This window comes from Rhinoraja longicauda, chromosome 37 (genome assembly GCF_053455715.1).
Source record: "Rhinoraja longicauda isolate Sanriku21f chromosome 37, sRhiLon1.1, whole genome shotgun sequence".
Lineage (NCBI taxonomy): Eukaryota > Metazoa > Chordata > Chondrichthyes > Rajiformes > Arhynchobatidae > Rhinoraja > Rhinoraja longicauda.
Window position 1 is genome coordinate 4,975,189 of NC_135989.1, and position 24,173 is coordinate 4,999,361.

The window sequence follows — 24,173 nt, forward strand, 5'->3', positions numbered from 1 at the left end:
ATCCTTGTCTACAACCCCTAGCTAAATGAAATTTAGATGACAGCATTTGATTAGTTAATAATCTAGCTGTTGGGGATGTATATAAAAGTTTCACCCATGCACAAAAATTTTCACCTAGTTGAAATTTTTCCATCACTGAGAAAAGATAAGGCCATTCTACTTGATCAAATGCTTTTTCAGCATCTAGCGAGATGATTGCTAAATCTTCATTTAATAGTCTATTTGAATAAATTATATTAAACAAACATCTCAAATTGAAAAATGAATATCGTTTGGCTATAAAGCCTGATTGATCGGGGTGTATCAATTTGTCTATAACTAGACTTAATCTCTGAGCTAAGATTTTCGCTAATATCTTCTGATCAGTATTTAAAAGAGCTATCGCCCTATACGAACCAGGGTCTTCAGAATCCTTATCTTTTTTAGGAATGAGGATTATTGTTGATTCAGTCAGAGTTTGTGGCAATCTCTGTTGTTTAAAGGCGTGACTATATACAGTTTGCAAACGTGGAGAGATCAAACCACTGAATTTTTTATAAAACTCATTATTTAAGCCATCAGGGCCAGGAGTCTTCCCATTTTTCATGGATTTAATAGTCTCTTCAACATCTTTCATAGTTATTTCTGCGCCCAGTAAATTTCTATCACTCACATTCAAACCAGGAAGGTTACATTCCTGCAAAAACTTTTGCATCTGCGCAGAAGTATCTGTTATTTTTGATGAATATAATGACTGATAAAATTGCAAAAATCTCTGATTAATATCCTTAGGTAGTTTAAGCAAATCTCCATTTTCTGATCTAATTTTATGAATTGTAGAATCATCTTCTAATTTACGGAGTTGACGTGCTAGCAATTTCTGTGGTTTATCTCCAAATTCAAAATGTTTTTGTTTAGTATATTGAAAAAGCCTTAAAATATGAGCTGAAAGGATATAATTTAACATATTTGAGAACTGCAATTTTATTATGTATTTCAATAGAGGGAGCGATGGCATTTGTTATGTCTAACTGTCTTATCTGACTTTCCAGGTCATTCTGTTCAGCTCGGTTCTTCTTGTTTTGAGACGCTTGAAAAGCAATAATACATCCTCTCACAAACGCTTTAAATGTTTTCCAAAGCAGGGACGCAGGTGTTTCAGGAAGGTCATTTGCGTTAAAAAAAATCTCAAATTGCGATTTAAGATAGTCATAACATGCTTTTTCATTTAAGATTTGCGGGTTAAATCTCCAATTAGTCTGTTTCCCCATTGCTCCTTGGAGTTTTACCCTAAATGTTAAAGGGGCATGATCGGATATAATAATATTATGATATTTTGAATTATACGTATAAGGAATAAGTTTGGAGTCCACCAAGAAATAATCAATTCTTGAATAAGTTTTATGCACAGGTGAATAAAATGAATACTCTCGGCCTGAAGGATTATCAATCCTCCAAACATCTTTTATATTTGCATTATTTATATAAGAGTTTAATAATTCACACGACTTGGATTTTGTTTTCCTTTGAGTTGAAGATCTATCCAAATAAGGATCTAATGTACAATTTAAATCTCCTCCAATTATCAAATTATATTGTCCAAATTCTGGAATGGTATTAAATATTTTTTTTTAAAATAACGGATTATCAAAATTTGGTGCGTAGACATTCACCAATATCAATTTTGTAGAATATAGTTCTCCCACTAATATAACATATCTACCTTCAGTGTCGACTATAGAGGAAGTATTTATAAATGGTATACCCTTACGAATTAAAATAGCAACACCTCTTGATTTGAAGGGAAACGATGAGTGAAATACTTTATCAATCCATTTGCCTTTCAGTCTATTATGTGCTACATTTTTTAGATGAGTTTCCTGAAGGAACATTATGTCTGCATCAATAGATTTTAAATGTGAAAGTACTTTACCTCTTTTAATTGGTTCATTAACACCCTTGACATTCCAACTACAAAATGTAATACCTTTAACCCCTGTTTTCCTAATAGAATCTTGCATCTTAACCAATAAATGGTCTATAATAAAGCAAATGGTCTGGCACCCGGACTACAACATTTTTCTTGAATGAGGGGTGGATGATTTTTTGTACAGCGTAGAGTGCCTCCCGGAAATATCTCCCAAAAGTATATAATTTCTGAAAAAAAACATAATAATAAAAGTTAAATCTAAAAAAAAAATCAATATCTAAAAGGTTAAAAGAGTGCAGGAAAAAAGAAGAGACAACTAAAGCTACAACTACAATTAGTGCAGTTAGTGTTAGCCACCCTAAGGTGGCAAAAAATCTAAGGACTTCCGTAAGATGTAAAAAAAAATTAATACTAGCTCCGTTTGTTAACACAGTTATTATTTGTTTTTTGTTTTTTAAAAAGAGAGATAAACGGGGCAGGCCCGAAACTAATTAGTCTATATTAAATCAATTTTTCTATCTAAAGTGTATTAATTAAGTATTCAAAGTAAGGTTTACATAAATCAAATATTACTTATACTTCTTATTAGTGATGATTAATAAAAATATACATGTTTTTTTTTAAATTAATAATTATTAGTTACGGTTAATATACGTATAGTATATACACTAAACTTAAATCTTTGAATTTTCATATTTTTAAAGTCCAATTAAATGTCTGCCAATTAAGATAGCCATGAAATCATAATCAAGCCTTCAGCGACCTTTCGATCTCCCGAGCAAATTCCAGTGCTTTATTATAATCAGTAAAAAAGGATTCTTTTTGATTGTAGGTCACTCGGAGTTTTGCTGGATACAACATACCAAATCTGAGCGCTGGGATCTTCTTAAGAATAGATCTTGTCTCGTTAAACAGTGCTCTTTTCTTAACCACCTCAAAGGGATAATCTCTGAAGATACGAATCTCATCGCCTCGGAATGATAAAGCTCTGTTACTAGCAATTCTTGACAACATATCTTCTAAAACGTGAGCATTATGCACCCTCAGAATCAAATGTCTTGGAGGCGCATTAGCACCTGGCCGTGCTCTCAGTGCTCTATGGGCTCGATCCAGCAAGGGCTTTGAATCCATTTTCAAAACTTCCTGTAATAACTCAGCAGTAAAATCACGAACGTTTTTATCTTTTTCTTTGCCTTCTTTAACACCAAGGATTCTTAAATTTTGTCGTTTTGAATGACCCTCTAAGTCAGTACATTTTTCGGTTAATCTCATCACTAAATCAGAAAGACGCTGAGTCTCTGACAATACTACTTTTGTAGTTTCAGCACTCGTCTCGGCTAAAATTTCCAAGTCACCTATAGCCTCATCATGTTGTTCTATTGACGCGGTAATGTGGTTCAGCTTACCAGAAAAATCAGAGTCCAACTTTTGTAACTTGGAGGTTACTTCCTCCATGTATTCATTCATTTCAGCCTTTGATTTATCCAACTGCTCCTTAATAGTAGATAGTATATCCCCCTTCATTCCTTTAAGGGAAACTAATTCAGCTTTCATCTCTTGTAATTCAACTGTCATATTTACCACTTTAGACTTCATATCTGAAAGCTCCTCACCCACAACGCTGCGAAATTCTTCCAATCCAATATTTTTTAGGCTGTGGATTCCGGGTTGTTCGTTTGGCAGTTTCTTCCTGACCCGCTGCTGAGGTTTGAGCTGTAGCAGAGGCTTCCATCTGACTTGGTTCTTCTTCTTCCACGGGTCTTGTTCTGACCGTTCCTTTTTTAACGATTTTTAACGGGGGGGTGCGACTTGTCGAAATTCACTTTTAAAAGTCGCGATCTGATGATGTCACCCACCCTTCGTTGAAAATTGCCGGTAAGTTGCAACGGGCCCGACCCGTTCCTCTCTTCCTAAATCGGAATATTCACGGAGCTAGTTGACGTGCGACTTGTTCAGTCCATAACGCCACCGGAAGTCCCAGCGATGTTATCTTTGCCATCATCCTCCTCTCTCCAACCACCTGCACTGTCGAGGGGGCAACCCAGGGCAGAGTTGGCCTTCCTGACCAGCTTGTCGAGTCTCTTCCCTTCCGCCGCTGAGATGCTGCTGCTCCAGCAGACCACTCCATAGAAGATGGCCGATGCAACCACCGTGTTGTAGAAGGTCCTTAGGAGTGCCCCCTGCACTCCAAAGTACCTGAGTCTCCTCAGCAGATAAAATCTGTTCTGGCCCTTTCCGTAAAGCGCATCGGTGTTTTCGGTCCAGTCAAGTTTATTGTTGAGGTAGACACCCAGGTACTTATAAGAGTCCATAGAGGAGTCATTGAACTGTGTAGGAAGGAACTGCAGATGCTGGTTTACACCGAAGAGAGACACAAAATGCTGAAGTAACAGCGGGTCAGACAGCATCTCTGCATAGAAGGAATTGGTGACATTTCGGGTCGAGACCCTTCTTCAGTTCAGTAATTGAACTATTAGGTGGTAGATCAGAGCAAGACCCTTCGGACCACAGTCTCTGTGCCCAACATGATACAATGGCCAATCCTTACCTGTCTGCTCATGATCCATATCCCTCCGTTCCCTGCATATCCATGTTCAGAACGGGAATTGTAACTGGGTCCACTTGAGTTGAAAGCAGTAAGAGGCAATATAAACAGCGTGGCTCAGTTCTTAGACCGACGGTCGGTCTCACCGTGTTTATCTTAGCTGCAACGTGGAACCGGAACCAGGTCTGGATCGAAGACTTCTTTAGGCTGATTCTCAGAGCAGTTTTCGCAGAAGAAGGATTCCGACCCATTCTATTTCACCACAGATGCTGCCTGACCCGCCGAGTTACTCCAGCACTTTGTGTCCATCTTGTCTCCAGTGAGACTTCACCTGGAGTACTGTGTGCAGTTTTGGTCTCCAAATTTGAGGAAGGATATTCTTGCTATTGAGGGCGTGCAGCGTAGGTTTACTAGGTTAATTCCCGGAATGGCGGGATTGTCATATGCTGAAAGACTGGAGCGACTAGGCTTGTATACACTGGAATTTAGAAGGATGAGAGGAGATCTTATCGAAACGTATAAGATTATTAAGGGGTTGGACACGTTAGAGGCAGGAAACATGTTCCCAATGTTGGGGGAGTCCAGAACCAGGGGCCACAGTTTAAGAATAAGGGGGAGGCCATTTAGAACTGAGATGAGAAAAAACTTTTTCAGTCAGAGAGTTGTGAATCTGTGGAATTCTCTGCCTCAGAAGGCAGTGGAGGCCAATTCTCTGAATGCATTCAAGAGAGAGCTAGATAGAGCTCTTAAGGATAACGGAGTCAGGGGGTATGGGGAGAAGGCAGGAACGGGGTACTGATTGAGAATGATCAGCCATGATCACATTGAATGGCGGTGCTGGCTCGAAGGGCCGAATGGCCTCCTCCTGCACCTATTGTCTATTGTCTTTCTTCAGGAACATAAGCCGCGAAGGAAGGAGCGGCATTTTCATCTGTGAAGATTGGGTCCCGACATTAAATAGGTCGTGTGTGAGATTTCTTTGATTACTTGCAATGAGCAAGTCCACAACGGAAAAATATTTAAACCACAACATTCGATTACATTATACAACGTATAACATAATTATACAACATGTTAAATCGCTTTAAATGAATCGATGGGGCGAATGCATTGTCTCTTCGCCAGGGGCCGGGAATCAAGAACCAGAGGACATAGTTTTATGATGAGATGGGATTTTTTTTAATAGGATCCTAGGGGGCAACTTTATCATTCGGGGGTTGGTGTGTACATGGAACAAGCTTCCAAATGAATTAGTCGAGGCAGATGCAATGATAGCATTTGGACAGGGACGTGAGGGGTTTGGGGAAGGTTTAAAGGGATAGAGAGTCATAGAGTCATACAGTGATACAGTGTGGAAACAGGCCCTTCGGCCCAACTCGCCCACACCGGCCAACAATGCCCCAGCTACACTAGTCCTACCTGCCTGCGCTTGGTCCATATCCCTCCAAACCTGTCCTATCAATGTACCTGTCTAACTGTTTATTAAACGATGGGATAGTCCACGCCTCAACTTCATCCTCTGGCCGCTTGTTCCATACACCCACCACCCCTCTGTGCGAAAAAGTCACCCCTCAGATTCCTATTAAATCTTTTCCCCTTCACCGCGAACCTATGTCCTCTGGTTCTCGAAAAAGCTGCATCGTAAATCAATATAAGTAATACAATCCATGCCGAAACCCGGGATTGAACCAGGGACCTTTAGATCTTCAGTCTAACGCTCTCCCAACTGAGCTATTTCGGCTGTTGATATGGGCCAAACGCGGGCAAATTGGTTAGGAGCATCTTAATCGATGTGGACGAGTGGGGCGAAACGGCCTGTTTCCTTGACTCGAGTTTGTTAGAAATGATCAATAGGTTTTGGGATTAGGATTCTGATCACAAGGACCAAGAAACATTAGTGAAAAAAGAATATAGAATATGAAAATCCAATCTGAAGAAGGAATTCTCTGCCTCAGAAGGCAGTGGGGGCCAATTCTCTGAATGCATTCAAGAGAGAGAGAGCTAGATAGAGCTCTTAACGATAGCGGAGTCAGGGGGTATGGGGAGAAGGCAGGAACGGGGTACTGACTGAGAATGATCAGCTATGATTACATTGAATGGCGGTGCTGGCTCGAAGGACCGAATGGCCTCCTCCTGCACCTATTGTCTATTGTCTGGACCCGAAACGTCACCCATTCCTTCTCTCCTGAGATGCTGCCTGTCCCGCTGAGTTACTCCAGCATTTTGTGTCTATCGTCGGTTTAAACCGGCATCTGCAGTTCCTTCCTACACATGAAAATAAACAGGTGGAAGATAGTAGGAAAAATAATGAGATTATGTCCTATAATTTACGAGATGTCGGAATTGATGATGTTGGACCAGACGAGGTGGCCGAGAGGTTAAGGCGATGGACTGCTAATCCATTGTGCTCTGCACGCGTGGGTTCGAATCCCATCCTTGTCGTGACCTGTTACTATGAAGTTGTTAATGATTTTACTTAAGTACCTCCGGGGAACCGACTTTCATCGCTGCGATTTTTCTTTCGCGAAGATGATATTTTGCAATGAGAGTGTAAGAAAATAACTGCAGATGCTGGTACAAATCGAAGGTATTTATTCACAAAATGCTGGAGTAACTCAGCAGGTCAGGCAGCATCTCAGGAGAGAAGGAATGGGTGACTTTTCTGGTCGAGACCCTTCTTCAGACCCGAAACGTCACCCATTCCTTCTCTCCTGAGATGCTGCCTGACCTGCTGAGTTACTCCAGCATTTTGCAATTAGAGTTTTCCCCCCACTAAAATGGTGCTGGGAGAATGGGATGGGTATGGCAGTAAGATGAAATGAGACTGGTTAGGTCCCACGTCTCTTCATTCTTCAATCTGTTTGTAGAGGTTAACACCAAGTGGACGTGGAGTTAAAAAATGTGTAGGCAGGAACTGCAGATGTTGGTTTACACCGAAGAAAGGCACAAAATGCTGGAGTAACTCGGCGGGACAGGCAGGATCTCTGGAGAGAAGGAATGGGTGATGTTTCGGGTCGAGAACCTTCAGTCTGAGACTCGGGGGAGAGGGAGTTTATAGATATGGAAGGGCAAGGTGTGAAAACGACAGATCAAAGCAGCCCATCAAAGAAATGTAGACTGGTTCATTGTTAGCTGAGGGGCATGTAACAACGCTGCCTGCAATCAGTAATATTTACTCAGGAGGACATTAGAAGGTAGATACAAAAAGCTGGAGTAACTCAGCGGGACAGGCAGCATCTCTGGAGAGAAGGAATGGGTGACGTTTCGGGTCGAGACCCTTCTTCAGACTGCTTAGGGATAAGGGAGACGGTGATGTGGAGAGGTAAAGAACAATGAATGAACTACACTCGCCCCCCCCCCTGCAGGACCTATACATCAGGAGGTACAGATCCAGAGCCAGCAACATTATTGGGGACCCCTACCACCCCAGCAACGGACTGTTCCAGCTGCTACGGTCAGGCAAACGCCTCCGCTGTCACGCTGTGAAAACGGGGAGGATGAGACGGAGTTTCTTCCCACAGGCCATCAGGACTGTTAATCCTCATATCACCAGGGACTCATTTAATTTACTGTATTCATTTATTTTTTGTGTTAAAATTTTTTTTTTTCTATTCTGTTTTGTAGTTTAGCACAATCCGCAGGCGTTGCCACTTTCATTTCACTGCACATCTTGTATATGTATGTGACAAATTGACTTGGTTTGATGCAAAAAAAGTAATGATGATAAAGGAAACAGGCCGTTTGTGGGGTGAGAACGAGAAGCTGGTGGGGGAGGGTGGGGGAGAGATAGAGAGGGGGGGGGATGTGGGGGCTACGTGAAGTGCGAGAAATCAATGTTCATACCACTGGGGTGTAAACTGCCCAAGCGAAATATGAGATGCTGTTCCTCCAATTTGCGCTGGGCCTCACTATGACAATGGAGGAGATCTAGGACAGAGAGGTAGTGTAAGAAAATAACTGCAGATGCTGGTACAAATCGAAGGTATTCATGTCACAAAATGCTGGAGTAACTCAGCAGGTCAGGCAGCATCTCAGGAGAGAAGCACAAAATGCTGGAGTAACTCAGCGGGTCAGGCAGCATCTCTGGAGAGAAGCACAAAATGCACAAGAGGACAGAGCAGGGGCCAGATGGCAGAGAGGTGTGTGTAGGAGTGGGAAGGAGAATTAACGTGTCGAACATACCGGGAGATCAGGTTTGTTCAGGTGGGCTGAGTGAAGGTCTTCCGCGAAACGATCGCCCAGTCTGCGATTGCTCGTTAATTCTCCCTCCAATAATTGTCTCTCCACTCCCTTTCAAACGTAAGGGACCGTGTGGCCTAATGGATAAGGCGTCTGACTTCGGTGTTTATATACGATGTCATCAGAAGATTGCAGGTTCGAGTCCTGTCACGGTCGTTTTTGCCAAACAGAAATTCCCATTCCATTTCTGCAGGAATTTACTTCAAATCAGTAACATCTCGGAATGTCAAACCAGGGCAAGAAGGTTCGCAGCGAAAGGTTGTGGAGCGGAGGAATCTAGGAGAAGAGGTACATCGTTCACTGAAAGTGGCGTGGCAAATAGACAGGTGGTGACCTTCAATAGTCAGGGGAACATCAGTCTGAAGAGGGGTCTCGACCCGAAACGTCACCCATTCCTTCTCTCCCGAGATGCTGCCTGACCTGCTGAGTTACTCCAGCATTTTGTGAATAAATACCTTCAATAGTCAGGGAATTGAGTCGAGAAGATAGACACAGAAAGAGAAGGCTTTCGACCTGAAATGCCACCTATTCCTTTTCTCCAGAGACGCTGTCTGACCCGCTGAGCTACTCCAGCTTTTTGTGTCTATCTTTGGTTTGAACCAGTATCTGCATATCATTGCTACGCAATTGAGTTCAGAAGACAAGACATAAATGCTGGTGTAACTCAGCGGGTCAGGCAGCGTCTCTGGAGAAAAGGAACAGGCAACATTCCGGGTCAGGACCCAGTGACTCTCTTAACTTCTTGCCCTTCTGAAGAAGGGTCTCAACCCGAAAATTCACCTGTTCCTTCTCTCCAGAGATGCTGCCTGTCCCGCTGGGTTACTCCGGCTTTTCGTGTCTGTCTTCGGTTTAAACCAGCGTCTGCAGTTCCTTCCTACACATTTGAGTGCTGTATGAAGGTTTCGACTTTGTATTACAGTTCTGCAAGACGTTGGCGGCCACGCAACGCAGTCTGGAGGGCAAGCATTTGCCGTTCAGCATTTACCATGGACATCAGCATTTACAATGGACATCTTCTGTCCCAGCGTCCGTTCAATTGTCGAGCGTTGTGCAGAACATAAATACCAAGTCTTGCATTGCACTGCAGAAAAAAACACATAATACGACATTTTGTGATCGTTTTCACACAACAGTCTCTTTTTCAAACTGTTAAATTTAAGTTTGACTAGACCAAGTGGATCCGTTGGGCCCAAATCCCTCCTGCAATGCTGCAGCACCCTCTCCTCTCCCCCTCCCCTCTCTCCCCCTTCCACTCCCTCCCCCTCTCACCCCCCCCTGCCCCCTCCCCCCCCCCCACCTCTCTCCCTCCCTCCCCCTCCCTAGGAGATAGATTTAAACTTAAAAATGTGAATAACTTTAAAAATATAACACCGATTTCAATGAAACTTCTTCCATTAGCACCAAAGGGACAACGGTGAGTAAGGTGGGCCTAAAATTGTCGCGCTACCATGTACAGTTTTGGCTGTAGTTCAGGAACAAACAAACAAACGTGTGTTTTAGTATATAGATGTTAAAGATCTTGAAGTGCACTTTAACTTCTGTGTTTGTTATTCAAAGATTTGACAATTACTTACAATTTCACTCATAATGAATGCTAATGAGCCAAGTTATTTTTGCGATTTTTTTTTTTGTGTTCTTATGAATGAATAAATGAATGAATAAGTTTATTGGACCACTATGGACACATACATGTAATGTGCCTTGGTGCTCCACTAGCAAGTAACAACACGAACATACAGTAAACAATTAAGAAAAAAAGCATAAAACATTAAAACATTAACAATATAACATTAAAGTTTAAACATGTGCGTGAAATAAACCAGACCAAAAAGAGACTACAGACGTATATGCCCCAACTATCTGTACCTACTTGTACCTATTTGTAGGCTTGTATAAACTGGAATTTAGAAGGATGAGAGGGGATCTTATTGAAACATATAAGATTATTAAGGGATTGGACACGTTAGAGGCAGGAAACATGTTCCCGATGTTGGGGGAGTCCAGAACCAGGGGCCACAGTTTAAGAATAAGGGGTAGGCCATTTAGAACGGAGATGAGGAAAAACTTTTTCAGTCAGAGAGTTGTAAATCTGTGGAATTCTCTGCCTCAGAAGGCAGTGGAGGCCAGTTCTCTGAATGCATTCAAGAGAGAGCTAGATAGAGCTCTTAAGGATAGCGGAGTTAGGGGGTATGGGGAGAAGGCAGGAACGGGGTACTGATTGTGAATGATCAGCCATGATCACATTGAATGGCGGTGCTGGCAATCAGTACCCCGTTCCTGCCTTCTCCCCATACCCCGTGACTCCACTGTATCATAAAATGCTGGAGTAACTCAGCAGGTCAGGCAGCGTCTAGGGGAGACGGAATGGGTGACGTTTCGAGTCGAGACCTTCGATTTGTACCAGCATCTGCGGTTATTTTCCTACACCCCCTGACTCCACTATCTTTAAGAGCTCTATCTAGCTCTCTCTTGAAAACATTCAGAGAATTGGCCTCCACTGCCTTCTGCGGCAGAGAATTCCACAGATTCACAACTCTCTGACTGAAAACGTTTTTCCTCATCTCCGTTCTAAATGGCCTACCCCTTATTCTTAAACTGTGGCCCCTGGTTCTGGACTCCCCCAACATTGGGAACATGTTTCCTGCCTGTAACGTGTCCAATCCCTTAATAATCTTATATGTTTCAATAAGATCCCCTCTCATCCTTCTAAATTCCAGCGTATATAAACAAGCCCAGTCGCTCCAGTCTTTCAACAGGTCTATTACCTGTTTTTTCCCCCCATTGGAACCTAATCAGATGTACAGCACTTTGGTCAACGTGGGTTGTTTTTAAATGTGCTATACAAATAAAAAATTGACTTGACTTGACTTGACTTGGCTATTACGAAATATTTCAAAGGAATCTATAATCACTGCCACTCTCTTTCCAAATGTCCGCCATAATTGCGTGGACATGGTCTTCCATAGAACCTTTCTTTCGGCCAAGCAATTAACTTGGATATGCCGTAAAAGTGCATCAATCCCAGTATTGAATACGCGCGATATTGTAGATTCACTAGCGAGGAATCGAGACGCAAGATCTTCATGAGGCACTGCAAGTCTGAGCTTCATCAAGTTGATCACTGCTGAAAATGTGTTAACGAATGCCTAGTGGGGAGCTTGGCCTTAACATATTTGAAGACCACTATCAAAACGGCAAACGTTGGTGAACCCGTGTAGAACTTCGCCTTTTTGTCGTCCTTGGAAAAGCTTTCTTCAGTAGGCTTAATTTGGGCTGCTTCTTGGCTTGCTTTAGAGAGCTGGTTACTCTTGTTGTCTGATTGTGCTTCCAGTACTGTTATGTCTGCTGCACTCATTTTCCTTTGTCTTGATGTCTCCATTGTCTCCTGGACTGATGTTTGTGTTTGTTTCCAGTCTGAAGAAGGGTCTCGACCCGAAACGTCACCCATTCCTTCTCTCCCGAGATGCTGCCTGACCTGCTGAGTTACTCCAGCATTTTGTGAATATATACCTGTGTTTCCATGTGAAGTTCATGGTGTGCTTGCAGCTGCGGTTCAAAGTCTTCTCTTCATCATTAACCTGTTCAGCATCATCTTGTGGAGCAGGTTCAGCATCGTCTCTCACTGTCACTCCGACTTCCACAATTTTTTACAGCACAAGAATTGACCGTTTCGGGAGGTTTTTTTCGAGGTATGTGTTTGCATGTGTTGCTAGTGTATGCTGGAAGCTGCGATGTCCTCCAGATGGCTTGAGCAACTCCGCACTTTGACAATAGACAACAGACAATAGGTGCAGGAGTAGGCCATTCTGCCCTTCGAACCAGCACCGCCATTCAATGTGATCATGGCTGATCATTTACAATCAGTACCCCGTTCCTGCCCTCTCCCCATACCCCCTGAATCCGCTTTACCTCACGTGCAATCCCCAGATAGGATTTGTAGATGTAAACAGGAAGGAACTCCAGGTGCTGGTTTTGTACCAAAAACAATTTTGTGTGCAGTTGTGTAACTTTTTGTCCCGCCCCCCTGACATCAGTCTGAAGAAGGGTCTCGACCCGAAACGTCACCCATTCCTTCTCTCCTGAGATGCTGCCTGACCTGCTGAGTTACTCCAGCATTTTTGTGATACCTTGTGTGTTCACTTGATATCAGTGTTTTTGCTCAAAACATTCCAGCATCTGCACTTCCTTGCAACTCTGTAATGTTCCTGTCTCTGCTTTCATGAACTTTTGCAACAGACGAGGTGGCCGAGAGGTTAAGGCGATGGACTGCTAATCCATTGTGCTCTGCACGCGTGGGTTCGAATCCCATCCTCGTCGTGACATGTTTACTATGAATAATTGGGTGCCAATGATTTTACTTAAGTACCTCCGAGGAACCAACTTCACCATTAGCGGTAGACGGTAGAGTTGCTGCCTTACAGCGGTGTAGAGTTGCCGGAGACCTGCTTGGGTTTTCTCCGAGTTCTTCGGTTTCCTCCCACACTCCAAAGATGTACAGGTTTGTAGACTAACCTAAGGTTTTATAGACTTGGTAAATGTAAACATTGTCCATAGTGTGTCAGTGTGCGGGATTTGCGGGTCGGTGCGGAACCGGTGGGCCGAAAAGGCCTGTTTCCGCGCTGTATCTCTAAAAGTAAACTCAAAGCGTCTGGTTCTGTCAGCCGAATTCGAAAGTATTAGCAAATTTGCAGATGATACAAAGCTGGGTGGCAGTGTGAACTGTGAGGAAGATGCTATGAGGTTGCAGTGTGACTTGGACAGGTTGTGTGAGTGGGCGGATGCATGGTAGATGCTGTTTAATGCGGATAAGTGTGAGGTTATCTACTTTGGTGGTAAGAATAGGAAGGCTGATTATTATCTGAATGGTGTCAAGTTGGGAAAAGGGGACGTACAACGAGATCTGGGTGTCCGAGTGCATCAGTCACTGAAAGGAAGCATGCAGATACAGCAGGCAGTGAAGAAAGCCAATAGAATGTTGGCCTTCATAACAAGAGGAGTTGAGTATAGGAGCAAAGAGGTCCTTCTGCAGTTGTACAGGGCCCTAGTGAGACCGCACCTGGAGTACTGTGTGCAGTTTTGGTCTCCAAATTTGAGGAAGGATATTCTCGCTATTGAGGGCGTGCAGCGTAGGTTAATTCCCGGAATGGCGGGACTGTCATATGTTGAAAGACTGGAGCGATTAGGCTTTTATACGCTGGAATTTAGAAGGAGGAGAGGGGATCTTGTCGAAACGTATAAGATTATTAAGGGGTTGGACACGTTAGAGGCAGGAAACATGTTCCTAATGTTGGGGGAGTCCAGAACCAGGGGCCACAGTTTAAGAATAAGGGGTAGGCCATTTAGAACGGAGATGAGGAAAAACTTTTTCAGTCAGAGAGTTGTAAATCTGTGGCCAATTCTCTGAATGCATTCAAGAGAGAACTAGATAAGGCAGTGGAGGACAATTCTCTGAATACATTCAAGAGAAAACTAGATAGAGCTCTTAAGGATAGCGGAGTCAGGGGGTATGGGGAGAAGGCAGGAACGGGGTACTGATTGAGAATAATCGGCCATGATCACGGTGCTGGCTCGAAGGGCCGAATGGCCTCCTCTGCACCTATTGTCTATGATTGAGAAAGTTACAATTGCAAGTTTTAAAATGTATTGTCAGGAGTGGGATTCGAACCCACGCCCTCAGTTGAGGACCAGAATACCCGCGTTCTAACGGAAGGAATTGACTCCTTGAGTCTGGCGCCTTAGACCCCTCGGCCACCCTGACATTCATACCATAACATCTTTACATGGGTAGACATCACTCGCTCGGCAGCATTGTTGTTACGGTCTGCACAATAAATGGACACCGAAGAGAGACACAAAAATGCTGGAGTAACTCAGCGGGACAGGCAGCATCTCTGGAGAGAAGCAATGGGTGACGTTTCTGGTCCAGACAATAGACAATAGGTGCAGGAGGAGGCCATTCGGTCCTTCGAGCCAGCACCGCCATTCAATGTGCTCATGGCTGATCATTCTCAATCAGTACCCCGTTCCTGCCTTCTCCCCATACCCCCTGACTCCGCTATCCTTAAGAGTCCCTTCTTCAGACTGTGTCAGGGGAGAGGGAGATACAGAGACAAGGAAGTGTAAGGTGTGAGAACGAGACAAAGGGGACTGTGGAATAAACGATTGTTAGCTAGGAGGTAACAAGAAAGCAAACAGATAAACCTGTAAACACAGTCAGACTGGTCGGAGAACTGGGAAGGGGGGAGGGATTGAGAGAGGGGGAATGCAGGGGTTACTTGAAGTTAGAGATGTCAATATTCACACCAGCTGCCCAAATATGAGGTGCTGTTCCTCCAATTTGCGGTGGGCCTCACTATGACACTGGAGGAGGCCCAGGAAAGAAAGGTCAGATTAGGAGTGGGAGGGGGATTTGAAGTGCTGAGCCACCGGGAGATCAGGTAGGTTTAAGCAGACTGAGCGGAGGTGTTCAGCGAAACGATCGCCGAGCCTGCACTTGGTCTCGCCGATAGATACGAGTCCACACCTGGAACAGCAGATACAGTAGATGAGGTTGGAGGAGGTGCAGGTGAACCTCTGCTTCACCTGTTAGGGTCCTTCGACAGAGTCGACGAGAGGGGGTATAAGGACAGGAGTTGCATCTCCTGCGGTTGCAGGGGAAAGTACCTGGGGAGGGCGTGGTTTGGGTGGGAAGGGACGAGTTGACCAGGGAGGTGCAGAGGGAACGGTCTCTGCGGAACGCAGAAATGGGTGGAGATGGGAAGATGTGGCCAGTGGTCTGGTCCCGTTGGAGGTGTCAAAAGCGTTGGAGGATTATGTGCTGTATGCGACGGCTGATGGGGTGAAAGGTGAGGACAAGGGGGACTCTGTAGTTACGAATGGGGAAAGGGGGAGCAAGAGCGAAGTTATGGGATGTCGAGGAGAACCTAGTGAGGGCCTCATCTATGATGGAAGAGGGGAACCCCCATTCCCTAAAGAATGAGGACATCTCAGATGTCAAGGTACGGAACACCTCATCCTGGGCGCAGATGCGGCATAGACGGGGGAATTGGGAGTAGGGGATAGATTAGGGGATCTCCAACAACGATGAGAAGGCCTACCGGGAGGAGGTGGCTGATCTGGCACTCTGGTGTCAGGACAACAGCCTCCTCTTGAATGTCACTAAAATTAAGGAGCTGATTGTGGACTTTAGAAGGGCTAAACATCCAAGGACGTACATGCCACTGGAGATAAATGGGTCTATTGTGGATAGGGTGAGCAGTGTTAAATACCTGGGAGTCCACATCACAGAGGATCTGGCATGGGCAACGCACATTGCCGCACTGGTGGGTAAGGCAAAGTAGCGCCTTTACCACCTTAGACAGCTGAGGAAATTCAGAGTGTCTCTGAGGATCCTTCATTGCTTCTACTCTGGGGCTGTAGAGAGCATCCTGTCCGGCAACATCACAGTCTGGTTTTGGAACAGCTCTGCCCAGGACAGGAAAGCTCTGCAGAGAGAAGTGCGTTCGGCAGAACGCACCATGGGAACTACACTCGCCCCCCTGCAGGACCTATACATCAGGAGGTGCAGATCGAGAGCCAGCAACATTATGGGGGACCCCTACCACCCCAGCAATGGACTGTTCCAGCCGCTACGGTCAGGCAAACGCCTCCGCTGTCACGCTGTGAAAACGGAGAGGATGAGACGGAGTTTCTTCCCACAGGCCATCGGGACTGTTAACTTTTATAACTCCAGGGACTAAATTTTGTCTTCTCTATATTAACTTTATTAACTTTATTTATATGCTGTAACTGTAATTCTTTTTTTGTGCACAATCCGCAGGCATTGCCAATTTCATTTCACTGCACATCGTGTATGTGTATGTGACAAATAAACTTGATTTGACTTGACTTTACAGGAAGCAGGGTGGGAAGAAGTGTAGTCTAGATAGCTGTGGGAGTCAGTGGGTTTATAATTCCTTTCTACGCCTAAATGGACATTATTTGTTTTAAATTAATGATTGTCCCGACCTGTTGAGGTATTTAGCTTTTCGAGATTGCTCAAACGACCTGTCAGTTTTAGTGTGTTAACGGGGGAATATCAATACTTTGCCATAAAATAACATCTATATGTAGTTATTTTCTTGTACTACCTGTTGCTCCACTGCGATTTCTCCTCAAGGTATGTCGACTTTGAAGAAGTTCTCCTCCTCTCTTCGACGACAGTTTAGCAACATGCTCTCTCGCTGCTCCCCCTCTGTGATTTCTCCTGCCCTCCTACTCTCCCAGTTCTCCCTCTATCTTCCTGTCTCCACCTATATCCTTCCTTTGTCCCGCCCCCCTGACATCAGTCTGAAGAAGGGTCTCGACCCGAAACGTCACCCATTCCTTCTCTCCTGAGATGCTGCCTGACCCGCTGAGTTACTCCAGCATTTTGTGAATAAATACCTTCGATTTGTACCAGCATCTGCAGTTATTTTCTTATATTATATATATTCTATATGTAAATGAAACGTCATTGAGACCCTTGTTTGAACAACTGCCTTGCAATCATAGTCATAGTCATCGAGCCCTTTGAGCCAACACGACCATGCCGCCCAACATGGCCCATCTAGTTCCACTTGCCCACGTTTGGCCCATATCCCTCTAAACCATGTACCTCTTTTAAATGCTGTTGTTAAGATCCTTTTTCCCTGTGGCTATCAAACTGTACAACTCTTCCCCCTTCTGTCGTGGGGTCGACTGAGACTGACCCCCTTCCCCAATCTTTGCACATCCCAAATCCTTTCCACTCGTTACTTTAATTTCATGTTTTTAGGGATCTTGTGTTTTTATGACTGTTGGCAGATCAATTTCCCTTCTGGGATAAATAAAGTTATTTCATATCGTATCGTATCCTACCTGCCTCAACCCCCTCTGGCAGCTCGTTCCATATACCCACCACACTCTGAGTGGAGCACTTGCCCATCAGGGTCTATTAAGTCTCGCAATGCACCTTTCACACTGGACACTGTAGCCTCCTAAATGAAGCCATCTTCATTGCTTTGGGAGTCAAGATATTTTGGGAAAACCTCAGCGATTATATTCTCTGAACGGGAAGCTAATTTCCATTTTGTTGTGGTGCCACCAACTATCCTGTTGTTCAGAGTAACACAAAATTAGACAATAGACAATAGAAAATAGGTGCAGGAGTAGGCCATTCGGCCTTTCAAGCCAGCACCGCCATTCAATGTGATCATGGCTGATCATTCACAATTCAAAATTGCTCATGAAGTTTGAAATGTATATAGAAACATAGAAACATGTATATCCAGGCTGGTTAATTCTGGGTCTGTTGCTTTAAATATTGTGGTGTAACTTTTAGGACCACGTTTTTAGGGTATAAGAAGATAACTGCAGATGCTAGTACAAATCGAAGGTATTTATTCACAAAATGCTGGAGTAACTCAGCAGGTCAGGCAGCATCTCAGGAGAGAAGGAATTGGTGACGTTTCGGGTCGAGACCCTTCTTCAGGGAGTGGAGTGGGAATACGCTCTTGGAGAAATTGGTGAATAGAGTAGCGGAAAATCGATAAATATTTGTAAAGCCCGACAATAGATCTGCATCCCCTTTGATGTCTCGTTTTCTCACCTTACCGTTCCATATCTCCGTGTCTCCCTCACCCCTGACTCAGTCTGAAGAAGGATCTCTGCCTGAAACATCACCTATTCCTTACGTCATAAGGTCATTAGGTCATAAGGTCATAAGTGATAATAGAATTAGGCCATTCGGCCCATCAAGTCTACCCCGCCATTCAATAATAGCTGATCTATCTCTCCCTCCAAACCCCATTCTCCTGCCTTCTCCCCATAACCTCTGACACCCGTACTAATCAAGAATCTATCTGTCTCCGCCTTAATAATATCCACTGACTTGGCCTCCAGTCTTCTGTGGCAAAGAATTCCACTGATTCACCTCACCTGATTATAGAAATTTCTCCTCATCTCCTTCCTAAAAGGACGTCCTTTAATTTTGAGGCTATGATCTCTAGTCCTAGACTCTCCCACTAGTGGAAACATCCTCTCCACGTCCACTCAATCCAAGCCTTTCGCTATTCTGTACGATTCAATGTGGTCCCCGCCTCATTCTTCTAAACTCCAGCGAGTACAGGCCCAGTGCCGACAGACGCTCATCATAGGTTAACCCACTCATTCCCGGGATCATTCTTGTAAACCTCCTGTGCAAACCGTCTCCAGAGCCGGTAAATCCTTCCTCAGTGTGAGAGAATTTTGCTAAACTTTAGCTGTCCTGCTTGTTGACATGTATTGCGAAACTAAAGATGCCACATTGTTCTTAGGAAAGCCTTGGCCAAATGATTAGTGTACAGGTATCTATTAACAAAATGCTGGAGTAACTCAACAGGTCAGGCAGCATCCCAGGAGAGAAGGAATGGGTAACCTGCTGAGTTACTCCAGCATTTTATGAATAAATACCTTCGATTTGTACCAGCATCTGCAGTTATTTTCTTACACTTAGTCTACAGATATCTGTTTCTTTGTGCGTGATGTTATTATCTGTTGTCTGTAAAACCAACAGTGCAAATGTATGGGTCTGTGTAATGTAATTTAGGCGGTTTTGATCAAATCGCAACTCCCTGACTAAGCTGTTTAAGGAACCACAATATTTGCTAGTCTGCACATATACTTGTTTGTTCAGCAGTATATAAACCCGGGCCGTCTGTACTCTGGAGGAACTGTCTTCCGGGGCAGTTCCTCTGGGATATCACGTAATAAAGACGCTCTTTGGTCTGCCCAAGCTTTGTTGACCTGCCCGAGCTTTGTTGGCGGAGCGAGCTGTCCGTCGGGGAATGTTGCCGACTGGCCCGCTGCAGACTGCAGGAGTACGTGCTGAGGGACGCACTGAAGCTCGGTGCAGCCAACGCCAAGGCTCAGTGGGGGAGGACCACAGTCTAGGGTCCTTCCACTGCTGGACATGGGGGGCAGGGTCTGGTGGAGACGCCCCTCCAAATAAGGCAAGGGATTGCACGCCAGTGAACCACATGAGTGGCAAGTGTGGGGGGGGTAAATTTGTGCAATTCGTGTATTGAACGTATGTATAGCCTCCGAGAGTAGCGGATGGAGTTTTGTAAGGAACATATTTTGTATATATTTATTTCTCGAATAAAGTATATTTTGAAATTAAAAAATAAAGTCTCGTTCCCGTAAGTCCGAGTCCTCGATTAATTTCTCTGACACTCAGATATGGTGCCAACAATTGCTCACAATATTCTAAATGTGGCCTTACCAGCGCCTTATAGAGCCTCAGCATTACACCCCTGTTTTTGTATACAAGCCCTCTTGAAATCAATGCTCGCATTGAGTTTGCTTTCTTTACTACTGATTCGACTTGCAGATTAACTTTTTGGGGAATCCTTCACCAGCACTCCCAAGCCTCTTTGTATTTTGGATTTCTGGATTCTTTCCCCATTTAGAAAATAATCTGTGCCTTTAGTCCTACCACCAAAATGCATGACTCCATACTTTGCTACACTGTATTGCATCTGCAACTTTCCTGCCCACTCTCCCAACCTGTCCAAGTCCTTCTATAGAGTTCCTGCTTTCTCTACACTTCCTGCTTTTCCACCTATTTCCGTATCATCCGTAAACTTGGCCACAAAGCCACAATAGACAATAGGTGCAGGAGGAGGCCATTCGGCCCTTTGAGCCAGCACCACCATTCAATGTGATCATGGCTGATCATTCTCAATCAGTACCTCGTTCCTGCTTTCTCCCCATATCCCCTGACTCCACTATCCTTAAGAGCTCTATCTCAATCTCTCTTGAATGCATTCAGAGAATTGGCCTCCACTGTCTTCTGAGGCAGAGAATTCCACAGATTTACAACTCTCTGACTGAAAAGGGTTTTCCTCATCTCCGTTCTAAATGGCCTACCCCTTATTCTTAAACTGTGGGTCCTGGTTCTGGACTCCCCCAACATTAGGAACATGTTTCCTGCCTCTAACGTGTCCAACCCCTTAATAATCTTGTACGTTTCGATAACATCCCCTCTCACCCTTCTAAATTCCAGTGTATACAAGCCTAGTCGCTCCAGTCTTTCAACATACCCAGTCCCGCCATTCCGGGAATTAACCTAGTAAACCTGCCTTTATTCCTACCACCAAAATGCATGGCTCCACACTTTGCTACACTATATTCCATCTGCCACTTCCCTGCCCACTCTCCCAACCTGTCCACATCCTTCTACATAGTTCCTGGTTTCTCGACACTACCTGCCCCTCCACCTATTTCCGTATCATCCGCAATCTTGGCCACAAAGCCTTCAATCCCCCCATCCAAATTATTAATATACAACGTGAAGAACAGTGGCCCCAGCAGCGAGCCCTGTGGAACTCCGCAGGTCACTTGCAGCCATCCAGAACTAAAAAGAACTTTATTCCCACTCTATTTTATTGCTCCAATATTCCTTCTATCCAGAGACGCTGCCTGTCCCGCTGAGTTACGCCAGCACTTTATGTCTATCTTCACTAATGTACAGGGATTGCTAGTTGTATGGCCGATTTTGCTGATGGGCCTATTTCCACGCTTTATCTTGACACAAAAAAAACAGAAGTGGGCGTTGTGCCAACTAGGGACATTTTTTTACATTTACCAAGCCAATTAACCTACAAAGTTGTGGGAGGAAACCGAAGATCTCGGAGAAAACCAAAATCACGGGGAGACCACGTACAAATTCGACGAGTTTGTTACAGACCCGAAAAACTGGCGACTGGAACCCCCCCCCCACACACACACGACAAGCTACAACAACCTACCACCTAGTCGATATCAAGTTGCGGCAAGCTACCGACAACCAGCGACCCAATCGCCACGACTTAGGACGTCCACCTACGACAACCTACGACAACCTACGACAACCTACGTCCACCCGCGACAAGCTACGACCATGTCGGTGACAACTGAAGACAATTCACGTCATTTTCTCTTCCGGTTTTGACGCCGGTGCCTGTCGCCGGTTGACGTAGGTCGTCGCCAATGGAATTCAACAAAGTCAGCACCGGCGACAACCTACGTCACCAGACGACAACTTGGCAACAACCTACGACAGCGCCCCCATCAGGAGACGTCAAGCTATGATCATTGGCGTCAAACCAACAGTCCCCGAAAATCTTTAACCATTTCCAAAAACCAGCGGCGACCAGAAAGACGCTACGACTCTTTGGAGACGACTCACGACCGTACAGGCGACACCCCGGCGACCGTGTGGTGACGGCCTAGTCGCCTGTAGTCACCTAAACAATCGCCTAAGTGGGACAGGGGCTTAAGGCAGCGACTATAGCATAATGGTCCATTGTAGTCGAGGTAAATCGAGCCTCATGTTGCCCCACCAGTTCCTATTAAATCTTACACACGCACACCTTAAAACAGTGTACCTTGCTACCACTGCACCTTTCCCCTCTCGCCTTTTAAAAAGGTGATGGCAACGGTGGGATTCGAACCCACGCCCCCGAAGAGACTGGAGCCTTAATCCAGCGCCTTAGACCGCTCGGCCACGCTACCCATTTTCACAATGTCCTTTATCCCCTGATATTCAGAAACCGGTGGAAATCTATTTCTCGGTGCGGCGGTAGAGTTGCTGCCTCACAGCGCCAGAGACCCGGGTTCCATCCCGACTACGGGTGCTGTCTGTACGGAGTTTGTACGTTATCCCGTGACCTGCGTGGGTTTTCTCCGGGTGCTCTGGATTCCTCCCACACCCCAAATTGCGTGGGGTTTGCAGGTTAATTGGCTTTTGTAAATTCTAAAGAAGGGTCTGGACCCCGAAACGTCGCCTATCCATGTTCTCCAGAGATGCTGCCTGTCCCGCTGAGTTACTCCAGCACCTTGTGTCTATCTTCGGTTTAAACCAGCATCTGCAGTTCCTTCCTACACGGGTTCGTCCAATGGATAGATTGGTCGTGTGGCCTAATGGAGAAGGCGTCTGATTCCGGTAGCGAAAGTCGGGATGATCAGAAGACTGCAGGTTCGAGTCCTGCCACGATCGACTGCAATGTATTTGATTTTGTTTGTCTTGCACAGAGAAAGACTCAGACAGACATTTGCCAATTCAGTCAACCAGCACCAGCCCAGGTAGGTGCCAGCGTCGACCAGTTCGACCCAAGAGTCTGTTTCTGTGCTGTTTAGCATTGTTAGTCTATGAGATATTTCTGGTTATTAAGGGAATTGCCATACCTAGGTACAATAGACTGTGTAGCAGGGAACTGCAGATGCTGGTTTAAACCGAAGATAGATGGACACAAAATGCTGGAGTAACTCAGCGGGTCAGGCAGCATCTCAGGAGGAAAGGAATGGGTGACGTTTCGGGTCGAGACCCTTCTTCAGACTGAGAGTCAGGGGAAAGGGGAATATACTTGAATATATTTCATTCGAAGGTATTTATTCACAAAATGCTGGAGTAACTCAGCAGGTCAGGCAGCATCTCAGGAGAGAAGGAATGGGCGACATTTCAGGTCGAGACCCTTCTTCAGACTGATGCTGACCCTTCTCTCCTGAGATGCTGCCTGACCTGCTGAGTTACTCCAGCATTTTGTGCTTCTCTCCTGAGATGCTGCCTGACCAGCTGAGTTACTCCAGCATTCTGTGAATAAATACCTTCGATTTGTACCAGCATCTGGTTATTTTCTTACACTAATATATTTCATTCATTTGTTCTATATATCTCGATATGGCCGTCCATACCTCTCGTTTCCCTCTCCCCAGCCCCTCAGTCTGAAGAAGGGTCTGGATCTGACTGGAACCATCACATATTCCTTTTCTCCAGAGATGCTGCCTGAGAATTAGGTAAAATTGAGTCTCACTGAACAATTGAATGAATGGAGATGGGTCCGAGCTGGTAAAATGGGGTTCTGAGCAAAAACTTAGCTATGTCCTCGATGACTTTCCAAGCAAGCTCAGGGTCTTGTTGCCACTGATTTGAAACTCTCATGTTGGAGTCAGGAACTGCTGTCAAGGGTTGCACGGTGGCGCAGCGGTAGAGTTGCTGCCTTACAGCGGTACGACCCCAACGATCCCAACTCTGTACGGAGTTTGTACGTTCTCCCCGTGACCTACGTTTTCCCCGATCTAGAGGCATTCCAAAGACCTACAGGTTTCCAGGTTAATTGACTTGGTATAAGTGTAAAATGTGTGGGGATCGTTGGTCGGTGCGTTCTCGGTGGGCCGAAGGGCCTGTTTCCGCGCTGTATCTCTAAACTAAACTAAACCCAGGAGGAATGCGCCTTGTGGTTAATGACTGAAGAAAATTCCTGTCCGCAGAATCTCCCGAATCAGATTTTGATCTGTTGGAAGTGATTCCAACACATGTACCTGCCCCGACAGACCCATTGTTTCTGCCTGCTCTTGCCCCACTGAAATCATCTCCATGTACTGTATCTTAACTCCATCTAACCAACCCCTCTGGTCGTAGAGCATGTCAGACTGGGAGTGGGAGGGGGAGTTGAAGTGCTC

The 24,173-nt window shown here is 45.0% G+C and overlaps 7 non-coding genes across 7 annotated transcripts; 4 read left to right on the plus strand and 3 right to left on the minus strand.

The window, feature by feature from the left end:
* Nucleotides 1-6,122: 6,122 nt before the first annotated feature.
* On the minus strand, nucleotides 6,123-6,195 carry trnaf-gaa (transfer RNA phenylalanine (anticodon GAA)). Its single transcript has one exon. It is a non-coding gene; the product is annotated as a tRNA-Phe (tRNA).
* A 619-nt stretch (nucleotides 6,196-6,814) lies between these two features.
* trnas-gcu (transfer RNA serine (anticodon GCU)) lies at nucleotides 6,815-6,896 on the plus strand. Its single transcript has one exon. It is a non-coding gene; the product is annotated as a tRNA-Ser (tRNA).
* A 1,863-nt stretch (nucleotides 6,897-8,759) lies between these two features.
* trnar-ucg (transfer RNA arginine (anticodon UCG)) lies at nucleotides 8,760-8,849 on the plus strand. Its single transcript is given in 2 exon segments — nucleotides 8,760-8,796; nucleotides 8,814-8,849. It is a non-coding gene; the product is annotated as a tRNA-Arg (tRNA).
* A 4,079-nt stretch (nucleotides 8,850-12,928) lies between these two features.
* trnas-gcu (transfer RNA serine (anticodon GCU)) lies at nucleotides 12,929-13,010 on the plus strand. Its single transcript has one exon. It is a non-coding gene; the product is annotated as a tRNA-Ser (tRNA).
* A 1,327-nt stretch (nucleotides 13,011-14,337) lies between these two features.
* trnal-caa (transfer RNA leucine (anticodon CAA)) lies at nucleotides 14,338-14,451 on the minus strand. Its single transcript has 2 exons — nucleotides 14,414-14,451; nucleotides 14,338-14,383 (listed from the first exon to the last, which is right to left on the minus strand). It is a non-coding gene; the product is annotated as a tRNA-Leu (tRNA).
* Nucleotides 14,452-22,144: 7,693 nt separating this feature from the next.
* Nucleotides 22,145-22,226, minus strand: trnal-aag (transfer RNA leucine (anticodon AAG)). The gene has a single exon. It is a non-coding gene; the product is annotated as a tRNA-Leu (tRNA).
* Nucleotides 22,227-22,620: 394 nt separating this feature from the next.
* trnar-ccg (transfer RNA arginine (anticodon CCG)) lies at nucleotides 22,621-22,710 on the plus strand. The gene is given in 2 exon segments: nucleotides 22,621-22,657; nucleotides 22,675-22,710. It is a non-coding gene; the product is annotated as a tRNA-Arg (tRNA).
* Nucleotides 22,711-24,173: the final 1,463 nt, after the last annotated feature.